General features: G+C 40.0%; 1 protein-coding gene and 1 long non-coding RNA gene across 4 annotated transcripts in view; both read left to right on the forward strand.

Annotated features, from left to right (window-relative positions):
- The window catches only part of LOC6040029 (mucin-5AC), a 355,515-nt gene that overhangs the window by 134,257 nt on the left and 202,208 nt on the right, over positions 1–19,050 (forward strand). The gene's annotated exons all lie outside the window — the stretch shown is intronic.
- On the forward strand, positions 470–3,013 carry LOC6033447. 2 transcript variants are annotated; one of them, XR_005278705.1, is made up of 3 exons: positions 470–1,615; positions 1,679–2,581; positions 2,639–3,013. It is a non-coding gene; the product is annotated as an uncharacterized LOC6033447 (long non-coding RNA). The 2 variants fall into 2 exon arrangements; XR_005278704.1 differs by having other exon boundaries at positions 1,679–2,577.

Below are 19,050 nucleotides of genomic sequence, written 5' to 3' on the forward strand. Positions count from 1 at the left end.
TAAAAAATTGAAGTTCTGATAACTTTATCGGAATTTATAAGCAATTAAGTAATATTTAATTACCTTTTGGCACTTATAAGTGCCTCCATGGAGGTCGCATCTCAGATAGTTTGATGAAAATGATGTCCGGATCCGACATGCGACCCGCCATTTGTTGGATTATTGATTTACTTTTCAAATGATCCTTTCACATCGAAACTTTGGTGGTCCTATCAAAAGTTAGGAGCACTCATAAGTACTTTTTGAATAGAGGAAAGTGGGGCAATAGGAACAATCGCTCGTACGAGCGTAATTCTTGCAATTTCGATATTTCCAGTTTCAAGAATTGTTACTAGCAATACAATTAGTTGATTCTACTACCACACAACGCGAAGTTTGGTTGAATTTGGTTGTCGGAGTCCCAAGTCATTATTGAAAATGTTTACGGTAGTTCTGACCTAAAATCTCTTTGGCCAATGGATTACCGGACGGGCCAAAATTTCTCATAGATGGCGCTGTTCGTTTGGTGGTAAGAAATTCAAATTTGTTCAGAGAAATTTACTTTTTTGTGAATATCTCAGCAACTACAAATCGTAGGGTGACAAAATTTGACCTGCTGATTCAAAAAAAAATTAGCTTTCACCAGGTCAAATTTTATCTCTGAGTGATCTTTAATTTGGGAGATATTGAATTAAAATTGATTTCCCCCATACATTTTTTAAATAGCTTACCACCAGCGTGACAGCGGAAGCCATGCCATTTTTTTTCTCTTTCTCGCCCAGCTTTTGACAGTGAGATCTGTCAGACCGAAATGTTTTGACATGTTTTTGTCTTCTCTGATCGTAAAATCGTCGTCGGAATGGTCAAAACCGTCAAAGCGGACCAAAAGCCGGTTAAATTCATTCCGGAAAGGTTTTGCGTCGAGGTCAAAACACGGTGCGCGGTCGGTTTGTTCACCGGTGTGATGTGGAAGGTGCGCTAAAATAAACTTACGTGGTGGCGGAGGCGGTATTTGAGTGGGACATCGGACTTGGTTGCGGATTCAACGGGGATGACGGCATCAGGCCACCACTTTGTGAGGGATGTGGCATGTGCGGAGCGGCGGGTAAGGTCATGTTAAAGTTGGGGTGATTCTGGGAGCCACCTCCGCCCATACCTTGCGAGTGAGGAGAGGCTGTAGTGTGCGTATTTGACCCGGAAGGTGGTGTAAGTGGGGCGGCGAATCGAAGACCCGGATCGCGAGGACTTTGCGGACCTCGCATGATTCCACTGCAGAGGAAGGTTGATCCGATCGAGACCGGTCCACTGTGCGGATCTTCCATCGTGATTGGAGACGGCGGATTGTGGTCCTCGGATTGGGACCTTCTCCGGTAGACGGCTGTTTTGTCCAAGTATTTCGAGAGGAACCGTGATTTCTTCCACGACGTGACTTCAATCGAAGCGACTGTAGGCGCCCTCATGGATCGAACAGACCGGGACCCACAAACATGCCGTACATGGGCGGACAATCACACACCGATGGAAGCTCTTTTACGGCGGCACACTCGCCAGCCGCTTCCAACTGGCCCGGAACACCGAGAATGCCGCGGCCATCACCACGACCTGACCAAAGTCGAAACCACAAGGCGCGGGAGTGGTAATTCTTTTAAAATTGGTTTTTGTGAGCGGTTGATGTGATAATCGTAACTTTTTCTTTCAGCTCGCGTTCTGCCAGCTGTAAGTGCAGGTCAATCGCTTGCGACTGCAACATCTCTTTTTCAAACTACGCTACTGGATCACACAACGAAGGTTGCAATATTTGCCGGTAACGACGCAGGAGCGATTGCCACTGGTGTTTCCCCCGGGGGATGCAATCGAGAAGGTTGGACAGCATAAGGTTTACATCCAGCTGTACCGGCACTCGAATGTTATTTTTATCGTCGAAGGAGAAGGACTCCAGCCCGAACGAGATGATGTACACGTTCTACCTGGTGCTTGTCAAGCCGTCCTCCGTCGAGGACAGCCAATCACAGGACGCGTAACCCTAGATACCCTCCTCGGTGAGCCAATCTGTCCCGGGCTCTGTTCCTCCAGGAAGACCACCCAGCAACGTTCCAGGACTGTCCTCGTCAAGCGTCACCGAGAACGACGGCGTACCCAAAATGAACCTCAACATGCAATCGCTGTTCGAGAAACGTTTGGTGCCACGCACGGTCCCGGAACGTACGTGGAAGAGCTGGGTGGATCGAAGCATAAACTGAGCGCGCTCAGTGAAGGACCCTCCAAGCAGCAGAAGGTCCTTTATCCGGCATATTTCAACCCAGTGCTGGCCCACGTCGTGGCCATGTGTGAAGCTGCCGTTTGTGGCATTGGCGAAGAAACTTACGCGCCGTCGGATTCCTCAAGGCAGGTGAAAGCGAACGACACTTCGTTGGTGCTGAAACTGTTGACCTTGCCTCAGCCGAAGGCACCACAGGTGCTTGTTTCGTTTAACGGTTTTGCGTCGAGGTCGCAGCACGATGCGCGGTTGATTTGTGTCCCGGTAAAGCTGTGGAGATGAAGGTGCGCCAAAACTATCTTACGTGGTGGAGACGGTCGTTTTTGGCTTTTTAGGTAGTGGTAGGTAGATAAATTTTATTGGATCAAATCAACTGAAGTGATTGAAACAATGTTCTTGTAGGAATACTACCCCCAGATCTGTTCAAAACATGTCCCGGCCAGCCGTCGGTCGGAGTCTCAGCTAACTGGACGATTGGAAGATAATAAACCACGGACCGCGGACGAACCTGCTGCTGCTACACCGGGTCAGGAGTTCAGAGATTTTGATTTGAAGTATGGGACAGACAGGCAAGCAAGCCGGCTGCCGGTGGAGATTACTTTGCTTACTCAGATCGGCACCTGTGCCAACACCAGTTGCAGCGGCTCCTTCGAGGATTTGCTCGTTGGATTGAGTCTAAGCAGTGTTCCATTTTAAAATGTCCTCGAAAAGATGACATGGCCGTCGCCTGCGCCAGCGTCGCTACCGCTACCGGAAGCGGCACCATTACTGTCAAAAAGGTTCCTGTGGAGTCTCGGCGTACGGAGGCAGCTCGATAGCTGCCGGTCATCCTCCCAACCGCCCTCTGACCCGGTGTCCGTTGCCGATCCTCCGCCGGTTGCTCCGGATCGTCTCCCAGCGCCTCTCGAACCACTCGCGTCACTCTCCCCGACCAGACTGACCTTCTCGCTCCTCTCCATTCTCGCGCCTACCGTCGTTCCTCTCACACTGTCACACTTGTTGTGCCAAAGGGCGGAACACTCGGAAAGCGTTAGACCCTACAATCCCCCCTTGGTTTTATTTTGAAATATGTGCTTGTTGTTCATACTTTAGCAATTGAAGTTGGTCTCTCCTAGATAAATTAGAACTAGAGCCTTTTACTCTATAAACAACTGATTTTTCAAAGCCTCTACATAAAATAACTTGCTCACCTCCTACTAAGCTACTTATCAGTACATTTCAGTTCTAAACGCCTTTCAAGAGAGTTAAAGTGCCGATATGCCAACATTAGGGCAGGATGGAATTACATGTTGTTCCCTATACAATCTTATATAAATTGATCAAATCCTTTAACACATAAATCTCTAAAGAATAACATAACTACTCCTCTGATCGATTATCCTTAGTCTCAAAATGATTTACAATATTGAACATAACTCGCATTGCGGTAATTTGAGACAAACTCAAAGATATCATTTTACCGATTACACTTAGCAGAACTATATTCAACAACAATGTTTAGCTTCGATAACCCTTCTCCCGTTTTGTTTTTTTTTATTTCGACATGAAACTAAGTCTAACTTCTTTTAGTTTTTTTTTTTCAAGAAATCTATCCTGTTACCTTATTCCAATATCAATTAATATGCTCACCCGAATCTTAAATTCATCTTCTCAACTTGTTGTCTTAATTAATACTAATCCATAAACGATATCTTCAATACACACTTTTTAGCTGTAAAAGCTTTTTTATGATTTCTAGAGTATTTTTAAACCAATAAATTAGCTATAAGCGACTTACTTGCTATTTACATTCAGCTACACAACAATAAAGAGAATAAGCTAGTATAATAAGAATTCCTTTATATTGTTACAAACAAAGACACAATCTAATTGATAGCAGTTTAGATATTAATTAACAATAAAGTCAAAAAGACCTTATGTATTCCTATTGATCTAATGTAGTGTACATAAGTGAAGTTTCAAATATATTAAAATAATTAAAACTGATCTCAAAATAAGATTGCTATAAACAGAACATTTGCATGAGTTAGTTTCACAACCCCTTAATAATTTAGTCTATAAATTAAACGTAACTTCCTGAAGCAATATATATGAATCCAACTCAAATGTATAACGTCTATTAATTCACTAATTTTTTGACCTAACTATACGATTTATTCTGTGGACAATCTTTAAGAAAGTAATCTAACAAAAATAAAATAAGGTAAAACTATTGCAAACTACAAGAATTTCTTACTTCCAAACTACCGCGATATAATGATACAGAATTATGTGTAATTCAAATCCACAACGTATAGCAGCTTCGCCCCTTAAATTTTGTAAATGGTTACTACCAAACTAAATAATACTTTCGCATTAAATGCGACGGTACAATTCAAATTACACTTTTATACAAATCCTTTATGATTACCTCTTCTGAAAATATGGCTACCATAAACTTCTCAAAATCGTAGATGATGTCATTCACTCTTGGAGCAATAATTGTCATTATTATTGATAGTATTAAATTCAGGGTCCAGTTGTATTCTGAAACAAAATTTTAATGTTTTTCCTGATACAACATATCCGCCAAATGGTCGACTTGGATTGGTACCTTCAGAGCCTCAAAATTCATTAATTGTTAACAAAAGGACGGATCTGCTGGATACCCAACTAGCATTTTGATGTGTACCAATAATTAATAATCAAGAAAATATAGCATTGCCTAACACCAGTTTTAACTTAACATGTAAGTTGTTTAAATAAATAGCAAATTATCATGAAACATAAAAGATGCATGAATAGCAGTAACTATTGACACTCTCTTCTTTTAAAACCACTATCATGCTTGCCAGTAGTAAGAATGATTACTGGATACTATTGATCCTCAGTTCAACTCAATTCGAATGAATTCAATATACATATAAAACAGCCTTCTCGTTGCAACGACATATTTCAAATTCCATTAATTTCACTGAATCCTACAACCTCTGCCTTGTGATACATCAAATAAATAATGTTTGTATAGTATGTCAATAGACAACGACTAAAACAATCCATGATCCACCCTATCAAGGTATAGTCCAATCGAATATTTTACCTTCGAGAAGTTGGGTATTTGGCCAAGGCGTGTACAAAGTACACTCACACAACTGCTGGTATTTTATCCAGTGTGACTCAACATCGTCTAATATCAAGCAAATAATCCAAGATAAACCAACGAACGCACTCAACCCTCTTAAGTAACAGATTCGTTTGACTAACTTGCCTTTCCAAATATCCCACCTCGCTCCAAACTTATTTGACATATCATTCCATGTGTTACTCTACTCAACAATAAACATTCAATAACCAATTCGCTAACTACGACCACTATCCATTTATTAACATAGGCTCAAAAGAGATGCACTCACACATACTAAAATCAATCAAAACTATACGTCTGAGCCACACGATCAAATTTTAAATGAAATAATTGCTAGATAGCGATGACCCAACTGTGACTCATTCCGTCTATAAAAACTCTACTATGTCCTGTTCCGCCTGTTACGCTAAAATTCACTGCTCTTGCGACAACACTCTTAACGAGAACCAAATCAACCTTTACCCATTCACCCCTTTAACAACTGTTCAAAAGAAATATATTCTGATATATAAACACCATCCTTCACAACAACAACAACAAATTCTATCGGATACAAATCCAAGCCTCAAATTCAACAGTTTCGCATACACCCGAGAACAATCTCATAGTTTAAATATTTACAGAGACATTATCAATCGAACTCGTGAGCCGCTACATAACTGAACACCTTCCGTATCAACAGATGCAGGGACGGTCAATTCCATTCGTACACAGCTACAAAACTGAAAATTTAAATCTGAACTTAACCTGTTTACCATCGTTAACAACAACAACAGAAACAATTAAATCTCCATTTGTGAACAGCTAGATAACTGAACACGTTACCTGTGAACATCTCTTATGTTTGTTCACCACCTATAACAATAGTTACAGGGACAATTCCACTTCCATTCGTGAACAGCTAAACAACTGAACACTTAACCCGTGAACATCTCTTGTGTTTGTTCACCACCTATAACAGTAGTCATAGGGACAATTCCACTTCCATTCGTGAACAGCTAGACAACTGAACACTCAACCCGTGAACATCTCTTATGTTTGTTCACCACCTATAACAACAGTTACAGGGACAGTACAACTTCCATTCGTGAACAGCTAGACAACTGAACACTTAACCCGTGAACATCTCTTATGTTTGTTCACCACCTATAACAACAGTTACAGGGACAGTACAACTTCCATTCATGAACAGCTAGACAACTGAACACTTAACCCGTGAACATCTCTTATGTTTGTTCACCACCTATAACAACAGTTACAGGGACAGTACAACTTCCATTCGTGAACAGCTAGACAACTGAACACTTAACCCGTGAACATCTTTTTGTCCACACCTGTAACAACAGGGACATTTCACCCGTGAACAACCTTTTGTCCACCACCTGTAACAACAGGGACATTTCACCCGTGAACAACCTCTTGTTCACCACCTGTAAAAACAGGGACATTTTACCCGTGAACAACCTCTTGTTCACCACCTGTAAAAACAGGGACATTTTACCCGTGAACAACCTTTTGTTCACCACCTGTAACAACAGGAACATTTCATCTGAAAACAACCCCTTGTTTACTTCTTGCATTGACATCTGTTGGAATCTGAAATATGTTAAGGTATATTAGTTTTTTTTTTAATACACAAAAGTAGTTCTCGAAGCATCAACTAAAAAATGATTTAAGTTAATTGTAGGTCCTCCAATCAGCTCAACTTTACACAATTTAAATTCATTTTGTACTATTGAAGAATACAACTCAATGATGTAGCTACGCAACTTGTCTTATTATCTCTTCGTCACATAATTATTTTTTTTAAACTCAAAAGTTGATAAATAATCCTTCAATTTAAATTATGAATTTAAACTTGTCTTACGTCATATTGTTGAAATTCTTTGTCAAAACCGTTTGGAAACTTAACATCAAATACATTACTACATTTCAAACTTATCCTACGTCATACGAACGAAGTCCTACGTCAACATTATTTGACTTATCGTTTTATTTTGGATCACTAAACGCACCCATGTTTTGTTTGACATTTTGCCTTTCTCAACCGACGATCAAACGGTCGAAAGAAGACGACCAACAACTCCTCACAGTATCTCTCCTCCTCCTTTCCTGAGTGCACTCACACTCATTTGAAAACAAAAAAAAACATCTTCAAACAATGGCCTGCTTAGCCCTATATTCTATCACACCAAAAAAAAATCACTGTTACCTGTGCTTCATCCTCGTCGCCAGTTTTGTGGAGTCTCGGCGTACGGAGGCAGCTCGATAGCTGCCGGTCATCCTCCCAACCGCCCTCTGACCCGGTGTCCGTTGCCGATCCTCCGCCGGTTGCTCCGGATCGTCTCCCAGCGCCTCTCGAACCACTCGCGTCACTCTCCCCGACCAGACTGACCTTCTCGCTCCTCTCCATTCTCGCGCCTACCGTCGTTCCTCTCACACTGTCACACTTGTTGTGCCAAAGGGCGGAACACTCGGAAAGCGTTAGACCCTACAGTTCCAACGGTGGATGCGACCAGAAAAGGCTGCTGATGCCGCCGCTTAGACGAAGAAGACTGTGGCCGGCGACAAGAAGGCAGCCGTCAAGAAGTCAACCTCGGTGCTGCTGCCAAGAAGAAGGGAGCTGCCGGAGCCTGATTGTGGAGAACACTGATTCCCGTCACCAACAGAAAAGTGGGAGAGGGAGGGAGAAAGCGCTAGTAGAACCGATCGTGACAAACGTGGCCCAACCCTTCTACAAAGTCATGTACTAATAAAATTTCATGAGGGCAACGATTGCGACATCGGCCGTATGATGACGGGTTAAAACTTTTGAGCTAATTAGGATGAGAACGTTAACGAAGGTGTTCTAATGCGATTTGGTTACACTCTAAGGTCCATCCATAAATCACGTGAACATTATTTTTGGGTTAGGGTTCGTTTTGTTAATCCCACAAGTGAAGACCACACCAGCGCAGCTATACTTGCACTTGCGTGTTGGTCGCAGGTCGGCTATTCTGACCTAGCCAGAGTCCTCGACTTGTTTCTCCTTACGGATGCACCAACCGTACCCACTAACCCGACACCGGAAACCCCAAAAATAACTTTTATTATACATAAAATTAATAAGCAAAACTCCACTGCAGAATTTCGATCATTCCATGTCTCCAGGCGCTCAGCTCCGTTGTATGCCTCCCGCGTCTGACGAACTTTTTCTAACGACGAGTAACGTTCCGTGCTGCCAATGCCAATGCGATGGGTGTTATCCTCTGACGCGTTTCAGCAGTCAAAGTTGCCCACGTTCGTCTAAAAGAAACAAAAACGACAACTTCAGCAATTTAAGTCAATCTGGCGCAACTCACCTGTAGTTCCTTCAGCGCGCCGCCTTAAATGCACGTGTAGGGATTGTCGGCTTCGAATGCATCCTAAAGTGACGCATCACCGTCCGAACCTGCTGGTCGAGATCATTGGCCGGTGCAAGCACCAGCAGCTCGAATGGTTACTGGTGAGCAGTTCTCTACGAAATCGGTCTTTTTCTTAAATTTTAATTTTTGTGTTTTTTAATCCGACTGAAACTTCTTTGGTGCCTTCGGTATGCCCAAAGAAGCCATTTTGCATCATTAGTTTGTCCATATAATTTTCCATACAAATTTGGAAGCTGGCCATAAAAAAATGATGTATGAAAATTCAAAAATCTGTATCTTTTGAAGGAATTTTTTGATCGATTTGGTGTCTTCAGCAAAATTGTAGGTATGGATATGGACTACACTGAAAAAAAAAATGATACACGGTAAAAAAAATTGATGATTTTTAATTTAACTTTTTGTCACTAAAACTTGATTTTCAAAAAAAACTATTTTTTTATGTTTTAGAGGGCATCAAATGCCAACTTTTCAGAAATTTCCAATCAAAAAGTACTTCAGTGAAATTTTGATAAAGTGCAGCGTTTTCAAGTTAAATCAAATTTTAGGTGACTTTTTTTTAAAAAAGTCGCAGTTTTTCATTTTTTTTAATTAGTGCACATGTTTGCCCACTTTTGAAAAAAATATTTTTGAAAAGCTGAGAATTTTTTTTATATTTTGCATTTTTAAACTTTGTTGATACGACCCTTCGTTGCTGAGATATTGCCATGCAAAGGTTTAAAAACAGGAAAATTGATGTTTTCTAAGTCCCGCCCAAACAACACACCATTTTCTAATGTCGATATCTCAGCAACTAATGGTCCGATTTTCAATGTTAAACTATGAAACATTCGTGAAATTTTCCGATCTTCTCGAAAAAAATATTTTCAATTTTTTTAACCAAGACAAACATTTTAAAATTGAATGTTTGGCCCCAACTAAGGTTTGTATCAACAATGTTCAAAAGTGCAAAATATAGAGAATTTTCTCAGCTTTTCAAAAATATTTTTTTCAAAAGTGGGCAAACATGTGCACTAATTAAAAAAAATGAAAAATCTCGACTATTTTTAAAAAAGTCACCTAAAAATGGATTTAACTTGAAAACGGTGCACTTTATTAAAATTTCAGTTACGTACTATTTGATTGCAAATTTGATTTTACATCGAAAAATGAAGTTGAAAAATTTTTGCGACCGATTTTTCCATTTTATGAAAAAATCAGTATTGAATCAAAAATTCATAACCCGCTCAAAGATTTTTTGCACATCCTGGAAATTTCTGAAAAGTTGGCATTTGATGTCCTATAAAACATCAAAAAAATAAAAATAAAGTTTTTTTGCAAGTCAAGTTTTAGTGACAAAAAGTTAAATAAAAAATCACCAAAAATTTTTTTACCGTGTGTCATTTTTTTCCAGTGTGGTCCATATCCATACCTACAACTTTGCCGAAGACACCAAATCGATCAAAAAATTCCTTCGAAAGATACAAATTTTTGAATTTTCATACATCATTTTTGTATGGCCAGCTTCCAAATTTGTATGGAAAATTATATGGCACCAAAAAAGTTTCAGTCGGATTAAAAAAAAAAAATCGAATGACCGAAATCTGAGAGAACTGCTCTGGTGCGCAATGCTCACAACCGCTGGGAGCATGTACCCAAGCGTCTTTCTTTTTGGCGACGTTGGTTTGGCACCCATTCTCGTGTCACGGTTTGAAGCACGTGTGGTGGCCACACAGCAGTGGTATGGCGCACGCAAGTCCACAACAGAAGAAACTGTTGAAGCAGGAAATTGTTTTGCGCGGGTGGTGAGGTTGACACGGTTCGGGAGCAAGGTTTTTTGCAGGGAGGTTTGCTCGTACATGATGCGATCCTCATCCGGCCACAGTCTCCAATTCAGCATGGTTAGCTCGTCGAGCTGGCCAAACTTGCGACCCAGCAGCAAGTGCAGCGACTCTTCTCCAGCATTCGGCCGGGCAAATTCCGAGCAGCTTTAGTTCGGTCGGGTACATTCCGAGCGGTTCACCAAGCTTGACGCGGTCGACCTCCAGGTGGCAAAGGGAGGCAAAGTTGTACTGGGTTAGAGGTGTGGCCGGCCAGAAGGACTCTTCCGACTTGGGAGCTCGGACGTGGGTTAGCAGGAGTTGCTGGAGTTTGTGCAGCTCGGCGAGGGCTAGATTAGGGCACGCGTGAGTTTGCTAGGAGCTGCTGCAGGCTCTCCGGGGGGAGATCTAAATCTTCCAGTTTGAGGTGTTTCAGGACAGAGCAGCCGGCGTTTCACGATTTGTTCTTGATCCTAGAAGAGAAGAAGCATTTTAAATTTGAAATTGTTACAAACAAAACATTCTACCGACCGATTCTAGCATGTCAAGCCAAACTCAAACTGCAGATTCTTCAACGTTAGCGTCTTCCGGTAGAACGCAACCGCAATGCTGGTTTCTTTCACGGCAGGTCTGTAACGCCCGTCCACCAACAACTGCTTCGGGAACCGAACCACCAGCCGATCCCGCAACCGAGAACATTTGTCCAAGACATCCCCCTAACGGCTGCATGTCAAGTGAATCGTCAACAGCTGCCGCTCTGTCAGCTCAGCATTCCGAAAATCCGCTCCCACATCTCTGCCGGTAATGTTGCTTCTTTCCAGCCGTTCTTCCCCTTCCTCCCCCTCGGAGTCAAATTTGCGTTAAACGTCGCGATCATTCGCTGGTCCAACTGCCGAATCGTGTCATGTTTTTCCGTCAACTCCCAAGTGCGGCTGTCTTCCGTCGTCGTCTTCCGACACTGCTCGCAGGCATAGAACAGTTAAAGCTGCCCTCGGGCAGAACTTCCAGTACAGGTGCGGTCATCTTGGCACATCCAGGGCGGACTACGGTCCGTTGGCGGCACCACTGCACCACAAGTGATGATGATTAGGATGCCCTTCTTGGCGGCTGAAGAAGACCGGTGCTGGCAGGTTGCTGGCTGGTTGCAGATTTGGCAACGGTCCATGTTCCGAAATGGGTTGCTTTCGGAATGGTTTCGCAAATTCCGACGGAGACAAATTTTCGTGATTCAAAATAAAAACATCAACAACAGCTGATTTTTGACAAATATTTATAAACATAACAGAACAATCAAGGACCTATTTTTGGAATATATATGTTACTTAAATAAACTCCGAAAAACAACGCTATATTAATTTAAAGCAGCAAAAACTATGTGTAGTTACATAATATAATGCAACAAATTTAAATTCTTAATAAAAGTGTTAGAAATAATCAAAAATAAATTAAATTTTAAAAAATCAGATTATTCCAAAATAAGGTTCAGTACGGTAACCACTTTCGACAACAGTGCCGCCATCTATGGTTTAAATAAAGTTTCGTTTAACTGCCGCTAGAGGGTAATTGCTCTTCAACTATGCGAACCTAGCGGTAGAAGTGAGAAACATGCCTTCCGGTGTTCCATTGTTGCACTTACATCAATTTTCAGGGAGTGGCAAAATAGCACGACAAGATAGCACGACAAAATTAAAACTTCTTACATATAAAAGTGACAAAAATGCACATAGCTATTTTGGTTTTAATTGAGTATTTTAGGATTGAAAACGAATTTTGGGGATCTGTGAAGGTCAAGACGTAAGGCATTGTGAGCTGCACAAAATTGCGTCCTTTTCTCAAATAGGCCCAAATGCACGTGCGACAAGTTAGCACGACGGCGAAGAATTGTTAGCAAAGTGGCATGCTGTTTCATGAATTGTTCTTCTTGTCCCAATGGGTTGTTCGTCTTGAGTAGAATTTTCTGAAAAACAATTTTTTTAATCCAATTTTTATGGTGCAAAACCGGATCTTTTAGAAACTTGTTCTACACCCAGAACTGGACATCGGCATACGAGAGAATAAAGAGCAAGATTCGGTAGTAAAATGGTACTAAAAAAAACGTTTCTTTTCGCGAGGACTATCCCCTCGTTCTTTAACTTTGGGTGTACCAAAGTCTAGCTTGTTACACTTTCCCCTCCTTCCCCTACGTTTTCGAGGCCGGATCTCAGATATTACGATGAAAATGATGGCCGGGTCAATTATGAGATCCATCGTGACTTTATTTTTATTTTTTTATTTGGCTCAAATTTTGTGAGGGCATTCCCTATGATCAAAGATGCTGTTTTGTGTCATTAGTTCATCCATACAAGTCTCCATACAATTTTGTCAGCTGTCCATACAAAAATGGTACATAAATATTCAAAAATCTGTAACTTTTGAGAGAATTTTCTGATCAATTTGGTGTCTTCCGTAAAGTAGCAGGTATTGTTGGGGACTATTGATAAAATACGAAACGGAAAAACATTGCCGAATTTTGTAATTGACTTTCTGCACAAAAAATCAATTTCCCAAATTACTTATTTTTTGATTTTCGTGATTTTTTTATATGTTTTAGGAGAAAAAAAAACCGCAACTTTTAGCCATAGAGAAGAATGGTCCAAAAATTTGCCATCAATCTATGATTTTTTGAAAAATAGTGATTTTTGGGAAAAACGAAATTTCATGCCAATTTTTTTTTACCTGATTTTTTCATATAAAATTTAATTTGCAATCGAAAAATACTTAACTGATTTTTTTATAGTCACCGAAAGTTTTATTTCAGTGAATTATTTGCAGTTTTTCGATTTTCAAAACTACTATCAACTAATGGTCTGATTTCCAATGTTAAAACATGAAAAATTCGTGAAATTTTCCGATCCTTTCGAAAACAATATTTTGAAATTGTTTGAATCAAGATTGACATTTTGTATAAAGACTGCCAATATTGTATAAAGACTTGTATGAGTGAACAATATAGCATTTTGGTCATAGGTAAGGTTCGCACAAAGTTTGATTCATATTAAAAAAATCAAAAATTAAAAATTGTCAAAATAGGCCGATTTTGTAATGCTCTATGTTCATTACTTAAAAGTTCTTGGATTCAAAGTTGATCAAAAATAATTCTTTGGGTTTTTGCCTTCCTCACCTCGATGAAGAAAGGCTATAAAATCACTCGAAAAACGAACTTCTTAATTTGATTTCCTAGACCCACCTTCATGTATACATATCGACTCAAATTCTGAGCAAATGCCTGTGCAGGTGGTTAGATGTTGATCAAAATAATTAAACTCGATTATCTCGGAACTGATTGAACCGATTCTGTCCGTATTGGCCTCATTCGATCCATCTTGGGGTCCCCTAAGTCAATATCTATAAATTGTGATGTTTAGTTAACTGCCCATGTTCGCATAAATGTCCCATATACATTTTGGTTGATTTTCAGTTAGATACTGGACTAGCTTCCATTTTCACTTTACTTTATGCTACACTAATAATACTTACCACTTTGTTCTATAAATTCAAGAATTCACAGCAAGTTTGTTTGTCCCATCTGAAAAATGTTCAAATATAAGTCCCATAGTAGAAATGCTCACAAATGAGTCCTTCTTGGGAATATTAGATCTCAAACTTACCTTTATTACTAGCTCAAGTCTTCGATTTTTACTCGAATTCACTAATCCGACCAGGAACACCAGGTCCATTCGCCAACAACTCGTACAAATCAGCAAAAAGGTATTTCTTTTATTTTTTTAAACTTGAAAAATTCTGCCATTTTCTTCTCAGGATTTGTTTACAACTTGGAATATCTTGGCAGCATGCTTCGATCGGGCTAGTATGCGAACATTTTGATGAGCTATGAAGAAAATGTTCACATACCAAGTCCCATCCTGCGTACTTTTTCAAATCGAAAGAGAAGAATCAAGACAAATTCCAAAATAAACTTAACAAAAGCATAAATAAGAGCATGTGATGTATATTGAATTGATATTGAATGAAATGACGATAGCATTGAAATTCTTAAGAAACAGTTTTGGAAACTTTCAAGCCCGTTTTCTCAACTTGCCTTAAATGCATAAGGGACATTTATGCGAACATGTACTTCAAAAGTTATGCTTAAAAAACGATTTTGACTTAAGTCCGGAAGATTGTAAAAAGGGTGGTTTTTGTAAGGAAACCCGTCATGTTATACATTTTTAGAAAGGTATTTGAAAGGTCTCTCCAACGCGTCCAAAATGTTGAAGATCTGACAAATCTAGCGGTTGCTGGTTTTGAGAAAAGTCTCTGTGAGTTTTTGCATAATTTTAAGATATTGCATACATGTTGCAAACAATTAAAAACAAAAACAAAATTTTTCAACCATGTGTATTTTTTTCAGCCAAAAATAATTACAAGGCATCTCCAATGCTTTTTAAACCAAAACCAAAACGGCCAAATGTCTATTCAGTAGAACGTCCCATTCGAGAAAATGCTCCAGATTCGGCTACAAATATATATAAACCAACTGGTCACAACAGATTATCAAACTTTATAACGGATTGGAAAGGTTTTCGCATGTCCTATTCGGCGATGGCTGATACTGATAGATCCGGGCATTATTTTCACACAAATTACGCGAATTGGTATCAACAAAAAACTTGAATATCACTTATATTGGTGTTAACTTGAGATAGCACTAATATCACTCCACTAATTGTTGCTTTCTATTGATGAAAATAATCCATTTCTCGCAAATACTTGACTCAACTATCACCGCCGTAAGTCAAGTACAATCAACCCCGGGTGCAAACTGAATTTGGGTAACAATTCCCAGACATTTGCAACGCGGCGTGCTTACATTCTTCCCACGGGCTGGTGACAGGTTGTGACGCGTCGAGGAAATTAGCTTCAATCACGCCACGTGGGAGGCACCACAGCGTCACGGTGTGGTTTGTTCTAGCTTCGTGACATGCACCTAAGGACTTTCGTTCTGAATAGTTCAAGCATTTACGTTTTGTTGCATGGTCTGGCTTCATTATAAATACTTAACATTTAATATTATTTATTTAATTGTTAGTTATCTTTTAGGACAAAAGAAACCTCTAATCTAAGCCATTCACTGAACCCTGTAATTATTCTTCACGTGAATTTGCCGTCATCAAACTCATTATGTTCATGGCCGCACGGCAAGCTAAACAAAACAACTAAATTAAACATCGCCCAGCGTCTGCGTTTTGTCGTGGGTGGACGACTTCTGCTAGTACGGACCCAATTAAATAGTTGGGATCCAGCAGCAGCAGCAGATTGGCTACTAAACTGTGTGTAATTGCACTTGTTATGCAGAACGAGCTGATTGTGGCACACAAGTCAAGTGGAGGTCGGAAGGTGCAGCCAAGCTTTTCCGACGACGACGCGACACGGTGAGGTCCACCCTGGATCCCAGCCCACCGCCACCACCCAAGTCTGCTGCAGGGGTTCATTGACTTGGCCGTCGACGGTCGCTCAGACTAGACAAGGTTGAATGAATTTTACGCGGAGGTTGCATGTCAAAGGCGACAGCCAATGTGTGTGTGTGTGATTGTGCTGGGGTGATTGTTTGAATAGCTCTATTTGACTCCACAAAGCGACGACTTGCTTCCAGTCAGTACGATGTACTAACAATTGCTTTGTGAAACGTTGAATCGCGGAAAGACCGAAAAAGTAGACGGATTTGAAGTATAGAGTAAAGCAGATTTCGGCTAAAGTAAAAAGATGTTCATGGTAGTTCTGTACTGTTCTGTAATTGTGTGAAACGTTATTATAATGAAACAATTGAACTTATGTAGCATTACATTATTTTTCATGCAAATTTTACATCTTGAAGTTATCCAATTAATGAAAAAAAACTCTGCATATTTCAGCTTAAAAAAGCCGCCGTCTTTTCAATTGAACCATCATTTTTCACCCTGCCACCGGACGGTCTTTCGACCGTCGGCACATCCCATTAAAATTGGAATGCCCAATTCGTGCACTGTCCATTAAATTCCGGCAGCCCCGAGTTGAGATGCAACCCGAGCCCGATCGACAGGCCATGCAAATTCCAGACAATTCCCCGCCGTTAATTAATGGATGCTTTTAACAGCAGCATCCTCCGGACGACCACGAGGTTGCTCCGCCAGGTCGAGAAAGTGAGTTACGACATCCTGCATTCGATGTGGTCAAGCTCTGATCCGGGCAGAAGTTGCTCACGTGGCGTGCCAGATGTACGATCAATTACCTACTCTCCTGCCAGAGTGAGTGCAGTTAATCCCATTCTCAGACAACAATGTGCAATTGCAAAAGTGTTACACAGCTGGATGCACATTGCACATGCACTTGCAGAAAATCTGTGATTTGCACAAGATGAACACTCCAAAGGGAGTTCGTAGCAGTGCAATCCCCCGAGGGGTTCACCGGTGGACACGTGGTTACGTGGTTAAAGAGGGCACACCCAAGCCGACTTTTTGCATTCTTTATCAAATTATAAATTCTTCACCCCGAGATGGCTGGACGTAAATTGCCATCCAGTGAAGCGAAACACTCGCTCAAGTTTTATTCCCCAGCAGCAGAAGCAGTTCTGTTTGTGACACAATCAACGGCAGCACGATGAGGAGATGAGACTGCATTTCATTAGTCCTCGGCGACCCACCACCCCCAGCACAAGGATTTTCCCGCTATTGGGCTATCACCCTCACAGCGTGCACTCAGCGTCACTCGCTGGCAGGATGGCTCCTGTAGAGTTTCGCATTTGGCCATAGCGTATGTAACTGCACAGGTAAAGAAACGTTGAACTTCTTTAAAATGTTGTTCTTCATTTAGTCCTTAATATAATTTATCTAGAAATTTTTCTTCAAAAAGAAGTTATTTGAAAAATCGTTTTTATTTTTTATCGTATTGAGTCTTTGGTCTTATAGCCTAAATTTTTATTATCCGGATTTTTTTTTATTTTTGGCTCAAATCGGTTCAGCACCTTCAATCAACACGAAGTTATTTGAGTTGATTTCTAGCCACTTATATTACATCCAGATGCAAAAGAAAACACATTTTTATGCATAACTTTTGAACTACTTATCGAAACTTCAAACATTTTAAAAGGAGTGTTTTGCCTTCCTTACAAGTAACTTTCTACTAACCAGCAAATTTCGGCTTCCATATTCTATGGCTGTAAAATATAATTTTCATCAAGATTTCTATGATTCGGACCCAGAAAAGTTAAACTTTTTTTTAAATATCAATTTCACGGCATATTCAGAGTACTTTAAAATCTGCTTGAACAAACGCAAAAAAAAATATTTTAGAAAAATTGTGAACAAGAAAGTTATTGGAAAATTGCAGTAGTTCAAAATGCAAAATACATCCTTTTGAAAAAAAAAATCATTGGTTTTAAATTACGGATTCGTTTTTGAGGAAAAAAAATTTGATTATCGTCAGCTGAAATTACGATATAGCTTTCTTTATTTCACTGAGACTCTGAGATTTAATTTGCTGGAAATCCTTCAAAACGAAGCACATTCTAAACAACAGAATCAAAAATTCAAATTATTCGGTCTACAGCATTGCCTTGGCGTTCTCGATTGCGAGATTCCTACTCGAAACTAGGTGTCCAAAGGCTTGATTGTTGAGGCAATCGCAAACCACTTTTTACACCTTAGCTTCCATCCACCCCGGGATTCGAACTGACGACCTTTGGATTGTTAGTCCAACTGCCTACCAGCGATTCCACCGAGGCAGGACCCAGAAGACGACTCTTACACCTATAAAATTTCATTTATTTTAAGTTTGGAGCACTTGGAGAACGTGTAGATGAACAATCTAAAGCATTTTTGATATTGGTTTTTCGTAAGTAGGTCGAATACCGATGCAAAAAAGACTTTGTTTACCAATGGCTCTTACGGCTTTTTGAAAACTAATCCGAGAATTAAAGGGTGGAGCACAGGCTCTACAAGCTCTTATTTGTGTTGGGCTCGGTAAGCTCACCAGAATAAGCCCCTGATTTGTCAATAGTTTCAAACTAGTAAAAAACTAATTTTTACATACATGTTGTTAATGACAAGATTCAACAATAAAGTATCAGAACAAAATAAAATCTAAAATTTTCTTCAAACTGTAATTTACTCAAGATCTCTTAACAGTCATATTTCGTTAACAAAATAATCTTAAAATTTAAACAATTTATGGCCTATCTTGCTTTCTTATACTTGTTCTCTTGTTTTCAACGTGAAACGTCATTTTGAACGAACTAAGAAGGAATTGATATAAGATTGCCATTTATTAATTTAAAAAACATTTTTGTGTATATTTTTGTTGACTCTTTCTTTTGTTGCGTAAAAATGGGACATAATCATAAGAACCGTAAAATTGGGTGACAATTAACGGCTTTTTCTAGTATTAAATATTTTTAAAACTGGGCTTGAATACAGAATGTGCACGTACGGTTTAACAAAAAAGTTTTGACAAAGAACTTTGTCCTAAGGGCACTGT

The sequence above is a fragment of the Culex quinquefasciatus genome, chromosome 3 (assembly GCF_015732765.1).
Source record: "Culex quinquefasciatus strain JHB chromosome 3, VPISU_Cqui_1.0_pri_paternal, whole genome shotgun sequence".
Taxonomy (NCBI): Eukaryota; Metazoa; Arthropoda; class Insecta; order Diptera; family Culicidae; genus Culex; species Culex quinquefasciatus.